General features: G+C 42.6%; 1 protein-coding gene across 1 annotated transcript in view; it reads right to left on the bottom strand.

The window, feature by feature from the left end:
- The window catches only part of REEP1 (receptor accessory protein 1), a 152,794-nt gene extending 142,420 nt beyond the window's left edge, over positions 1 to 10,374 (bottom strand). Inside the window, exon 1 of the mRNA XM_004388233.2 lies at positions 10,289 to 10,374. The gene's annotated coding sequence lies outside the window, so the exon portion shown is untranslated. The remainder of the gene's footprint in view (positions 1 to 10,288) is intronic.
- Between the last annotated feature and the right edge of the window lie 832 nt (positions 10,375 to 11,206).

The following is an 11,206-nucleotide window of genomic DNA, read 5'->3' as shown; positions in this document are numbered from 1 at the left end:
GCGATTGGGCGGCGAGGCGGTCAGGGCACCAGCGGGACCCGCCCCACCCGCTCGCTCCGGCCTTTGGCTGAATTTGAGCGCGTTCTCCTCGGTGCAGCAATCGTGCAAATGGAACCCTGCGGTGGCCCAGTTGGCAGGACAGAGACTCGGGTACCGCGCACCTCAGTGTTAGAGTGGAGGATCTGAGGTCTGAACATGGACCTTGGGAATCCGTCTACACCTGTTCTGGTTGGGATACTGTCACCCCTCACCCATACTGCGCTAGCCTCCTGAGGGACTTACCTCTATCCACACTTGACCCTTCCACTCCGTCCCCCACGCTGCATTATCTGCATAAGAAACAAACCTGGACAAGCATCTACCCTGCTTCCGATTCTAGAGCCCCGACTTGACTTGGTTCCTGACCACAAGCTCTTCGCCACTGGTATTGTTGGGTGCCGTGGAGTCCGTTTGGACTCAGAGCGACACTATAGGACAGAGTAGAACTGCCTGCAGTGTTTCCTAGACTGTAATCTTTAAGGGAGAAGATCAAGGCTGGTGGGTTTGAACCTCCAACCCTTGGTTAGCAAAGGTCAGCAGCCAAGCGCTTTATCGCCACTACCACTCCCTGAACACTCTCTCTTCATTTGCTGCATTTTGGGTTTGCATATGCGCTGTTCCCTTTCCCCTGTTCATACACTCCGTGCCTCATCTCCTGCCTGTTCCGACTGGGAGCGACCCTATGTACTACAGAATGTAACACTGCCCGGTCCTGCGCAGTCCTTACAGTCCCTGTAATGCTCGAGCCCATTGTTGCAGCCATTGTGTCGATCACCTTCTGCCTTGGTTTGGGTCAATTACTTCACCTTCTTCAAGGCTCAGCCTAAAGGCTACTTCCTAAGGAAGATCTTTCCTGAGGGGCAGCTCCAGCATTTCTCTGCGGAAGTGGTTCCAGGATAGAGTCTGGCTAGGAGAGCTGGAAGCTGCCTTTGAATACCACCAGCGCCCTGCTGAGCCATACTGGAACCTTAGACAAAAGGAAAAATGTGTGCCCTATATACATGTTTTTATGTGTTTTTAAAAAATTGCATTATTATTTATCTTGATTACTAGATTTTATGGCATGCCCTTAAATTTTGAGCAGAGACGAGGGCCTGCCTCACCTCACCGTAATTCCAGACGCACATAACACATTATTCTGTTACTCTTAGAAAACCTTTGTCCACTCTCTCCTTGGCTCTGCCATAGCCTTCTCCCAACCCCCAACTAGCTTAGGTCCTCCGAGGTGCCCCTCAGTGCCCTCTCCTCCTTGATGACGCTCGTGTCATGTATACATCATTTAGTCTCACAGGGCGGGGGAGGGGGGCACAGGAGAAAGCCAGGGTGAAACCTTCTTAAAGGAACCTGCCCAAGAAGGCTTCCTATGGGGCAAACCGACCTCAGACCTCGGCAGAAAGAGGCAGGAAATGTACTTTCAGATATAGTAGCAGGTGTGTGTGTGTGAGAGAGTGTGTGTGTGTCTGCACACATGCTTTAGAAAGAAGAAAGCCCACAATAAGAAGACTGCAGATGAGACATCCCCTATGACTGAAGTCTCCAAAGAACCCATAAAACAGCCCACAGGAAAAAGTCAGCTTGGAATACCCACTAGGCAGAGGGAACTCCAAAGCCAGATCAGGACAGTACCAAGCAAGTAGAACCTTCCTGCCTGTCCCACTCCTCTTCACCCATGCCCCTCCCCCACACGCCCCAAAGAGGTCAGAAAATGGTCTTAGCCGTCTTCCAGGGTGGCAAAAACCAAACCCACTGCCGTCGAGTCCATTCCGACTCATCGAGGGGTGGAGGAGGGCAGAATATTGTGGTTCAAAGGAGACGCTGTGGTGGGAAAACAGAGAAGAAGCTGACTGCACTCTCCATTCTCCCCCTAAAGGGTGCCCCTCCATGAGGAAGGTTTACCTATACATAGAAGTCTCAGGTTTAACCACTGCAGAGCTGGATGTTTTAATTATTAACAGAGGACTATTTATGGGATTAAAGTGTCTGGAGATCTTTTTGTTACCTGAGAAGGAGCAGAAAACTAGTGGGACCAACCTCAGATTTCATTCAAGGAATGGAAAGAACTTGCTCCACAGAGCAAGGCTTCAATGGTCAGAGCAGAGGAAAGAAGGGGAGAGGATAAAGTTGCTTTTTTCACTGCATGCCATCTCTTTCAGTGTAACTGTTACACATACTCATCTCTCCATCCTGGACCCCTCCTGTGAACGTGCTCCAGTTTGTCCTTGACCCTGGAAAACACAGGGCCAGGGAATGGGCTCCGTCTTCTAGACAATGGAATGCTTACAGCCCTGTCAGCTGGTCCACTTCAAGTTCTTATTCACCTGAACTGCTGTTACAGTGGATGCCTGTTATCTGTTTTTGCCCGGCATCCTTCCCCTTTTTCTAAGGAGAGCTCTCCATTTTTTATTGAGGAATGACTTTCCCTCACTCCAATCTTAACCAAAAAAACCAGTTGCTGTTGAGTCGATTCTGACTCTTAGTGACCCCATGTGTTACAGAGTAGAAGTGCTCCATAGGGTTTTCAAGGCTGTGACCTTTCGGAAGCAGATCACCAGGATTTTCTTCTGAGGCGCCCCTGGGGAAGTTCAAACCGTCCACTTTTTGGTTTGTAGGCGAGAGCTGCCACACAGGGGGCTCTACTCCAATTTACCGGTTCCCCGTAGCCGTCGGGTTGACTCAGACTCGTAATGACCCTATTTGACAGAGTAGAACTGCCCCATACGGTTTCCAAGGCTGTAAATCCTTACGGAGGCAGGTTTCCACGTCTTTCTCCTGTGGAGCAGCTGATGGGTTCGAACAACCAACCTTTCCGTCAGCAGCCCGGCGCTTAACCACTGTGCCACCAGGGCTCCTACTCCAGCTTTAGAAAAGGTCATTTTCTCACATGTCCTCACTGATTTGATTGGTTCACGTGTGATCACCAGATATGAGCTGAGCACAGTTCTCCCCGGGGATTTTTTTAAATTGACAGTAGGAAAAAGAGACTTCCACTTTCATACATGAAGCATCAACTGCCATGGAAATTGTCCTACCATTGTAAACAACTAGAAAACCAGAAGAAAAAAATACATATAAAACAACTGTTTTCAAGCATTGGGCAATAGGCAGCACAAGACTGTAATAACGATGTTTGGATGGGTCTAGGAAGCTTCTATGGCTTTGCCTTGGTCAAGTTGTGCTGACTTTCCCTATGCTGTGTGTTGTCTTTCCCTTCATCAAAGTTAACACCTTTCCACTACCTAGTTAGTGATTTTCTCTCGCCACCCCCCCTCCCTTGTAACCATCATATAGTTTTTTTTTCTTTGTGTATACCTTTCCTTGGGTTTTTATATAATAGTGGCTCATACAGTATTTGTCCTTTTGTGATTGACTTATTTCACTCAGCATAATGCCCTCCAGATTCATCCATATTGTGAGATGTTTCACAGATTTATCATTGCTCCTTGTTATTGTGTAGTATTCCATTATGTGTATGTACCATAATTTGTTTATCCATTCATCTGTTGATGGGCACTTTTGTTATATGAATAATGCTGCAATGAACATAGGTGTGCATACGTCTATTTATGTGATGGCTCTTATTTATCTAGGATATATTCCTAGGACTGGGATTGCTGGGTGGTATGGTATTCTATTTCTAGCTTTTTAAGGAGGTGCCATATTGTTTTCTATAGTGGTTATACCATTTTACATTTCTACCAGCAGTGCCTGAGAGTTTCAATCTCCCCGCAACCTCCCCAACTTTTGTTATTTTCTGTTTTTGTTTTTTTAAATTAGTGCCAGTAATGTTGGGGTGAGATGGTATTTCATTGTAGTTTTGATCTGCGTTTGCTAAATTACATAATGCTAATCAAAGATGTGGTGAAACCCGTGTGAAATTGTGCACTACAGATTATTAAGTAAACACAAGTAAGCCCATGCCTACCTTGCTTACTGTAAGCCTGTGCATACCTTGCTTACTGGTTAATCTGCCCCTGCCTATGGTTCACTGTGCTTCGTGACTCAAAGGTGAAGAGTTAAAATTGTATCATGATATGAATGTGTCCTACAGCATTGGCTCTGAAAGTGTTTGGATAGTGTTTGGACAGGAAACAAAGTTTGAATGTACAGAGCCAGAATCTACCCTATAGAATAGTCTTGTAGTCATCCAGTTGTAAGTGGAGGATTCAGTTCTTATCAGTGCCTAGTAAAAACAGTTTGCTTCCTTCAGGAACATACTCAATAATGCAGTGTATGCAATTATAAATGCACTACATCCATTTTTTACTCTTTTGATGGGTATGATGTGAAATAGAATGTATCAGAATTTCTGTCTGTAGGGTACAAACCTGTAGCAATGTTACAAAGAGCAAGTAACTCTATATAGGAAGTCATATGTTTTATGAGTCCGAACTATAAATAATATGAAACATATTAAGAAACATTTAAGAATTTAAGTTTAGAAACATGTAAGAATCAAACATGTTAGGATGAATACTGAATTATATTTCTATCCTTTCCATAGAAAATGGTAATACGAGAGAGATAAAAGAGTATGCTGCCGGAAAATGTAGAAAAATATTATAGAGGAGTGTTAGATAATAAAATTATGATATTATTTTTACTGGCCCTAGTGACATTTGTGGTACTTTTCAGCTTTTAAAGATTTGTAATTTGTTGTGATTTCTTTTCTCATTCTAAACAAATATTGACGTTTGTACTTAATTTTGCATTCATAGTTTTGGAGACCCAGCTCCCAAATTGTCTAAGTTTTAGGCCTCACAAATCGTGGATCTGCCCCTACATATTTTATTATATTTAATTTGTATTGCATACCGTGTTCAGTAAGGCTGTATTTCATCTGTTAATTAGCCATTCATGCTTCTTCTTTTGAGAATTGCCTTTTCTTATTCCTTGCTATTTGTCTATGGAAGTGGGTTTTATTTTATTTTATTTTTGCCATTTTCTTACTGATTTGCAAAAGTGTTTTTGTGTAAGGATACTTTTTGTCTATTATGTATATTTTTTCCAGCCTGTCGTTCGCCTTTTAAATGTGTTTGTGAGTTTGTTTTTATTTTTGCTTTTTAAAAAAACTGTGGTAAATATATATGTAACAAAACATTTGCCATTTCAGCACTTTTTTAATGTACAATTCAGTGACACTCATCGTGTTTGTCTTGTTCAACTGTCACCACTATCTGGTTCCCGAATTTTCAATTACCCTTAACAGAGGCTAAGTGTCTCCCGTGCAGAGTGTGCCTTTCCCTGGCCTCCCGCCTGCCCCTGGTAGTTATCAATAAACTTAAGTCTCTATACACTTGCCTATTCTAGACATTTCATGTAAGTGGGATCATACAATATTCGTCCTTTTGTGACTGATTTATTTACTCAATATGATGTTTTCAAGGTTCATCCATGTTGTAACATATATCAGAACTTCATTTCTCTTCATTGCTGAGTAGTAGCCATTGTATGTATGTACCACATTTTGTTTATCCGTTCATCTGTTGACAGACATTTAAGCTGTTTCTACCTTTTGGCTATTGTGAATAGTATTACAGTGAACACTGGTATACAAATATCTGTTTGTGTTTTTGTTTTCAATTTTTTGGCGTATGTACCTAGGAGTGAAATTGCTGGATCCTATGGTAATTCTGCTTAACTTTTTGAGGAACCACCAAACTGTTTTCCACAGCTGCTGTACCATTTTACAATCCCACAGCAATGGGTGAGGATTCTAATTTCTCCATATTCTCTCCAGCATCTGTTGTTTTTCATTGTTTAATCACAACCAACCTAGTGGGTGTGAAGTGGTATCTCATTGTGGTTTTGATTTTCATTTCACTAATGACTAATGATATTGAGCATCTTTTTATGTGCTTGTTGGCCATTTGTATTTCTTCTCTGGTGAAATGTCTATTCAAGTCTTTTGCCCATTTTTTGATTGGGTTGTTTGTCTTTTTGTTGTTAAGTTGTGGAAGTTCTTTACATATTCTGGACATTAAACCCTTATTAGATATATAGTTCCCAAATATTTCTCCCACTCTGTAGATTATCTCTGTCTATGGTATATTTTGACATACAGGATTTAAAAATATATGTTCATTTATATTTTATCAGAATAGAGCAGTTAGTCTTTATCCTTAATGTAGAAACTTTACGTTTATTCCTACTCCGTTTTGTGTTTTTTATTTGGAGCGAGAGTTTCAGTCTTATCGGATTATCTTTAATCCTGACTCTGCTATCAGTGGTATCAACTGTCATGCTCAGTGTATCTATTAGATGGTTTTCAGCTGCAAGTAAGAGAACACACAACCAAACAATAACCCGCTGTCGTCGAGTTGATTCCGACTCATAGCGACCCTGTAGGACAGAGTAGAACTGCCCTGTAGGGTTTCCGAGGAGCTGCTGGTGGATTCAAACTGCCAACCTTTTGGTTGCCAAACATAGCTCTTAACCACTACACCACTAGGGTTTCCAACCAAACAATAGGAGTTCATTTTTCTCACATAACAAGAAGTCCAGCAGAAAGTTGTGGGTTTAACAGCTCAACAATGTCAGGGTCCTGAGTTAGCAGTATGGAGCCTAGGAATGGGAGACAGGCTCAGGGAGTCCTGGGAAGCTGGTTCATGGGAACAGATCAGCCAAGGAAAAGTGTGAGTCTGTGGTCTGTCTTCAAGCAATGTTAGACATCTATACCTCCTTCACTTGCTGAGTGAGGGAGGGTGTTCTACTGCCTTGAAGGTTCAGGTCAAGAGACTATCAGCACAGGAAAATGCAGATATTAGCTCAGTACTTTACTAGTTTGGAATAAATTTCATGACCTTTCTGAGCCTCAGTTTCTTCATCTGTTAAATGGGGATAATGATACTTACCTTGTGTTGTTTTTGTAATGATTATATGTGATAACGCCAATGTGGTAGCTTTAAAAAGTAGCTGCAAATTCTTTCACATTCCTCCCATCAATGTGAATGATTCAACCAATATTTTTCAGAGAAAATGATGCTATATGATTTACAAGGCAAGGTCATAAAAGGCCATATAGTTTCCACCTTATTTCCTACACATTCTTGGAGCACTGAGCCAGTAGGCTCATGAAAGAAGTGCGATTACCTTAAGGCCGCCATGCTATGAGGAAGCCCAAGACACATGGAGAGGCCACATGTAGGTGATCCAGTTGACAGCTCCAGCTGAGCCCAGCCTTCAAATCATGACAGCCCAGGCATTAGACATTGAGTGAAGAAGCCTCCAGATGGTTCCAGTCCCTCCAGGTGATTAGAGTCACTCCACCCATTTGAGTCTTCCCACCTGAGTCTCTGTATATCTTAGTAGAGAGGCATCCACACTATGCCCTGTCCAAATTCCTGACCCACAGAATCCATGAGTGTAATGAAGTTGTTGTTGTTTTATGCCACCAAGTTTTGGGGTAGTTTGTTACAAAGAAGTAAATAGATAACCAGAATGCCTTCTAAAGCACCATGTACAATAATAGAATTGGGATTTGAATTTATCTCTCTGATTCTCCAGACCATGAACTTTCAGCTTCGTTAGTGGTTCCTGGGAACTGTGGCCTGGCAGTAACAGCATTTTCAGAGAGAAAATCAGGATAATGTAGTGAATTTTTCATAAAGCTAAAGTTCTTTTTAAAAGAAAATCTCTTATTCTGAGATTATGTTTCTCCTGCATTTGGGGTTATTAATATGTTCTTTCTTTTATGACATAATGATGATAGCAATTAGTGGTTGTTGTTTTATTAATGTCCTTGCTTGGCAAAGCTAAAAGCTACCAAACTTCTATCATTCCCTTCAGTTGCATTATTATTTTCTATTTATATAAGCTTCACTGGTCTTTGAAACTCAAAAGTTTGGGAGCCACTGCTCTGTTGTGTTCCTTGAGTACTGTAGAATCACAGGTAGAAGCTTGACAATTGTAGGGTTTTGTGTTTTCTTTAAGGATCCCTGGTGGCAGAGTGGTTAAGAACTCAGCTGCTAATTGAAAAGTGGGGGGTTCAACCCACCAGCGTCTCCTTGGGAGAAAGATGTGGCAATCTGCTTCCACAAATGTTTACAGCCTTGGAAACCCTATGGGGCAGCTCTGCTCTTTCCTGTAGTGTCACTATGAATTGGAATTGACTCGATGGGTTTGGTTGTTCCCTATTCCCTGATAGGACTAGCATATCTATTCATTTATAATTTATATCCCACCTGTTTTCAAAAAGGATTCAAGGCAGCAGGATAGTTTTTCCCCTGGCGCACCCCCAGATTCTTGTAACATTACTGAGTCAGATGGTGCCCTTCCCCAGGCACCGACAGTATTCAAACGGCCAGAAGCTGACGGATGAGGGATGACCTTGCACTCTCTGCTAAAGCAGAGCTGCTGCAGCGCCGTTTGGCAGGGCCCAGCAGGGAAAGGCAGAGATCAAGACTAGTGGCCCTTGACCCTCATCCTGGCTCAGCCCCCAGTCGTGGGCTGGCAGCTGTAGCTTCTTCTGTTTCCAGGGGTATGGCTCTTCAGACACATATCTTTAGACTGTAAAGCTTCATGTTAGGAGTCACCTCTTCCCAGGTGGCTGGTCCTCTTTATAAAGGACACCCATTGTGGAGCCTAAGAACTTACCCTTGGGAGGCTGGTACAACAGATGGGTTGAGTTTGACCTCTGGAATCAGAGTGCGGGTTTGAACCCTGGCTCTGCTACTTACTGGGTGTGATGGTTAAGGCTGTGTGTCAACTTGGCTGGGCCATGATTCTCAATGGTTTGGCAGTTATGTAATGATGTAGTTTTTGACAGTTATGTAATGATGTAGTTTGGCAGTTATATAATGATGTAGTCATCCTCCATGATGTGATCTGCCAATCGGTTGTAAGGGAAGTTTTCTCGGGGGTGTGACCTGTATCCAATATATGTATATATATGGATGTTCCGGCAAAGCTTGCTTGCTTGCTCTGGATCCTGTTTCCAGCTTGTCATCTCTGACTTTCAGTTCTTGGGACTTGAGCCAGCAGCTTGTTGTCTGACCTGCCAACTTTGGGATTTGCCGGCTTCCACAGCCCTGTGAGCCAGCAGCATGCCATCTGAAATACCGATTCTGGGTTCATACTCCCCTGCAATCACGTGAGTCAGGAGAAGCCTCCAGCTGACGCCTGACCTATGGACTTTGGGACTTGCCAACCTCCACAGCTGTGTGAACCATTTCCTTGAGATAAATCTCTCTCCCTCCCTCCCGCTCTCTCTCTCTCTCTCTCTCTCTCTCTATATATATATATATATATATATACATGTATGCTTCACTAGTTTTGCTTATCTAGAGAACCCAACCTAAGACACTAGGTATGTCGTGACTTTGGACAAGCTACTTAATCTTTTTGTGGCTCAGTTTCTCCATATGTAAAATGGGGCTAATAGTAATAGTACCTATTTCATAAGGTTATCGTGAGAAGTAAGCAAGTTAACAAAGCACTTAAAACAGTGCCTGGGAAATAAAATTTAAGATCATATTTTAAGATATCCCACCCACTCACGAGGATGGCTAAAATTACAAAGACTGACATTACCAAATGCTGGTGAGCATAAGGAGCAACTGGAACTCTTATACATTGTTGGCAGGAATGTAAAATGATGTAATCACTTTGCAAAACTGTTTGGTAGTTTCTTATAGAGTGAAATATGCGCCTAAAATGCATAAATCTGAAATAATGCATAAATCTTAATAAAAAAGAAATGGTCAAGATCTCCTAGCCCCACAAGGTGTCTACCCCATTTATCTTTGGAGTCCTCAAAGGAGAGCTTTACATAAGTTCACAAACCTCTCTGTCCACTATGGTTCTCATATAGCATCTACCATGTCCTACTTTTCCTGTTCCAAAGACATGAGGGAGTATCACCATGGCCACTGCCAATGGTACCCCTGGGAAATGGAGAACATAAACCAAATGAGTTGCCTCCTAGGCTCCTGGCTTCACTCTGCCACATGCTAAAGCAGATGTGGGTTCTGTCTGGAGAGTCAAGGATGCCTTCCTCACCCTTGCTGACACCACATATCATCAACGATAATATATATATTATCTTTGTTAGAGAGATTTGATCTTACGCAATTGTGGGAGCCAGTTAAAAAGTTTCTGTAAGGCTGTTGTTTCTGATGCTGGAGCAGGCAGCTGGCAGTCCAGTTGAGAAGGGAAGATGGATGTAAAGTTAGGAAGAATGAGGACAAGGTAGAATCCACAAGCATGAGCTGAAACTCACAAGGATGGACTGAAACCTGAGTCAGTTACTCACCACCTCCAACCTTGATGAAGCTATCCTGCAGGAGAAACTGGCATCCTTTGTCATGGAGTTAAACACACCCCTGGCTCAGGAGCTGAAGAAACAAAAGGAGGAAATGGGAAGGTGGAGCAGTTGCAGCCCTGGATGTTGCCCCATGCCAACAAGGTGAGCAGATAAGCAATGCATGCAATAGAGGAGCCTTCCCTGACCTTCTGTGTGTAAAAAATAACGTGGCCGCTGCTTCCCCTCTGTCCTTCAAATCTCTTGTGGCCACTTTCAGCAGAAAAATACAGGGGAGGGAATTCTGGGAAATGCAGTTCGGCCTACCAAGTTGAAACATTACAAAGTCACTCTGACTCTGCAATTTCATGTCTTAAATGTAGACACATTCATTATGTTATTCTCTATATTTTTTTATGCGTGAAATGGTTGATAAAAGTTTAAAATGCTCTCACAGCTGGAGAATTGTAAACATGTTGGTTACACTTGTCTCTAACCTCTATGGCCTGTACACATGCAGAATCATAAATGTGACAATTGAGACCCAAGGTCACCCAGCTAGCAAAGGGCAATGTTGGGACCTAGGGCACTCTTCTAGGATCTTTCCTCCAGACCAGGCTGCCCTCAACAAAGACAAGTGATCCAAAGAGGTGGCTGCCACAGTGTACTATCTTTTCTACTTAATTTTCCTTTTTATCATCTGTCTCCCATCACTAAAATATAAGCTCCATAATGCAAGTATATTTGCCCATTTTGTTCACTGCTGTATCCTCAGAACCTAGAACAATGACTAGCACATAGCAGGTGCTCAATAAATAACTTCTTGAATGAATAAATAAGTGTTCTAAGAGATAACAAAAAAGGGTTATATTTCTCATATCACATGAGAGCTTTGGATACAGTCTTGTTTAACCCAACAAATCATCACAG

Source organism: Trichechus manatus, unplaced genomic scaffold (genome assembly GCF_000243295.1).
Source record: "Trichechus manatus latirostris isolate Lorelei unplaced genomic scaffold, TriManLat1.0 scaffold00208, whole genome shotgun sequence".
Taxonomy (NCBI): domain Eukaryota; kingdom Metazoa; phylum Chordata; class Mammalia; order Sirenia; family Trichechidae; genus Trichechus; species Trichechus manatus.
This window is presented reverse-complemented; position numbering and strand designations above follow the sequence as displayed.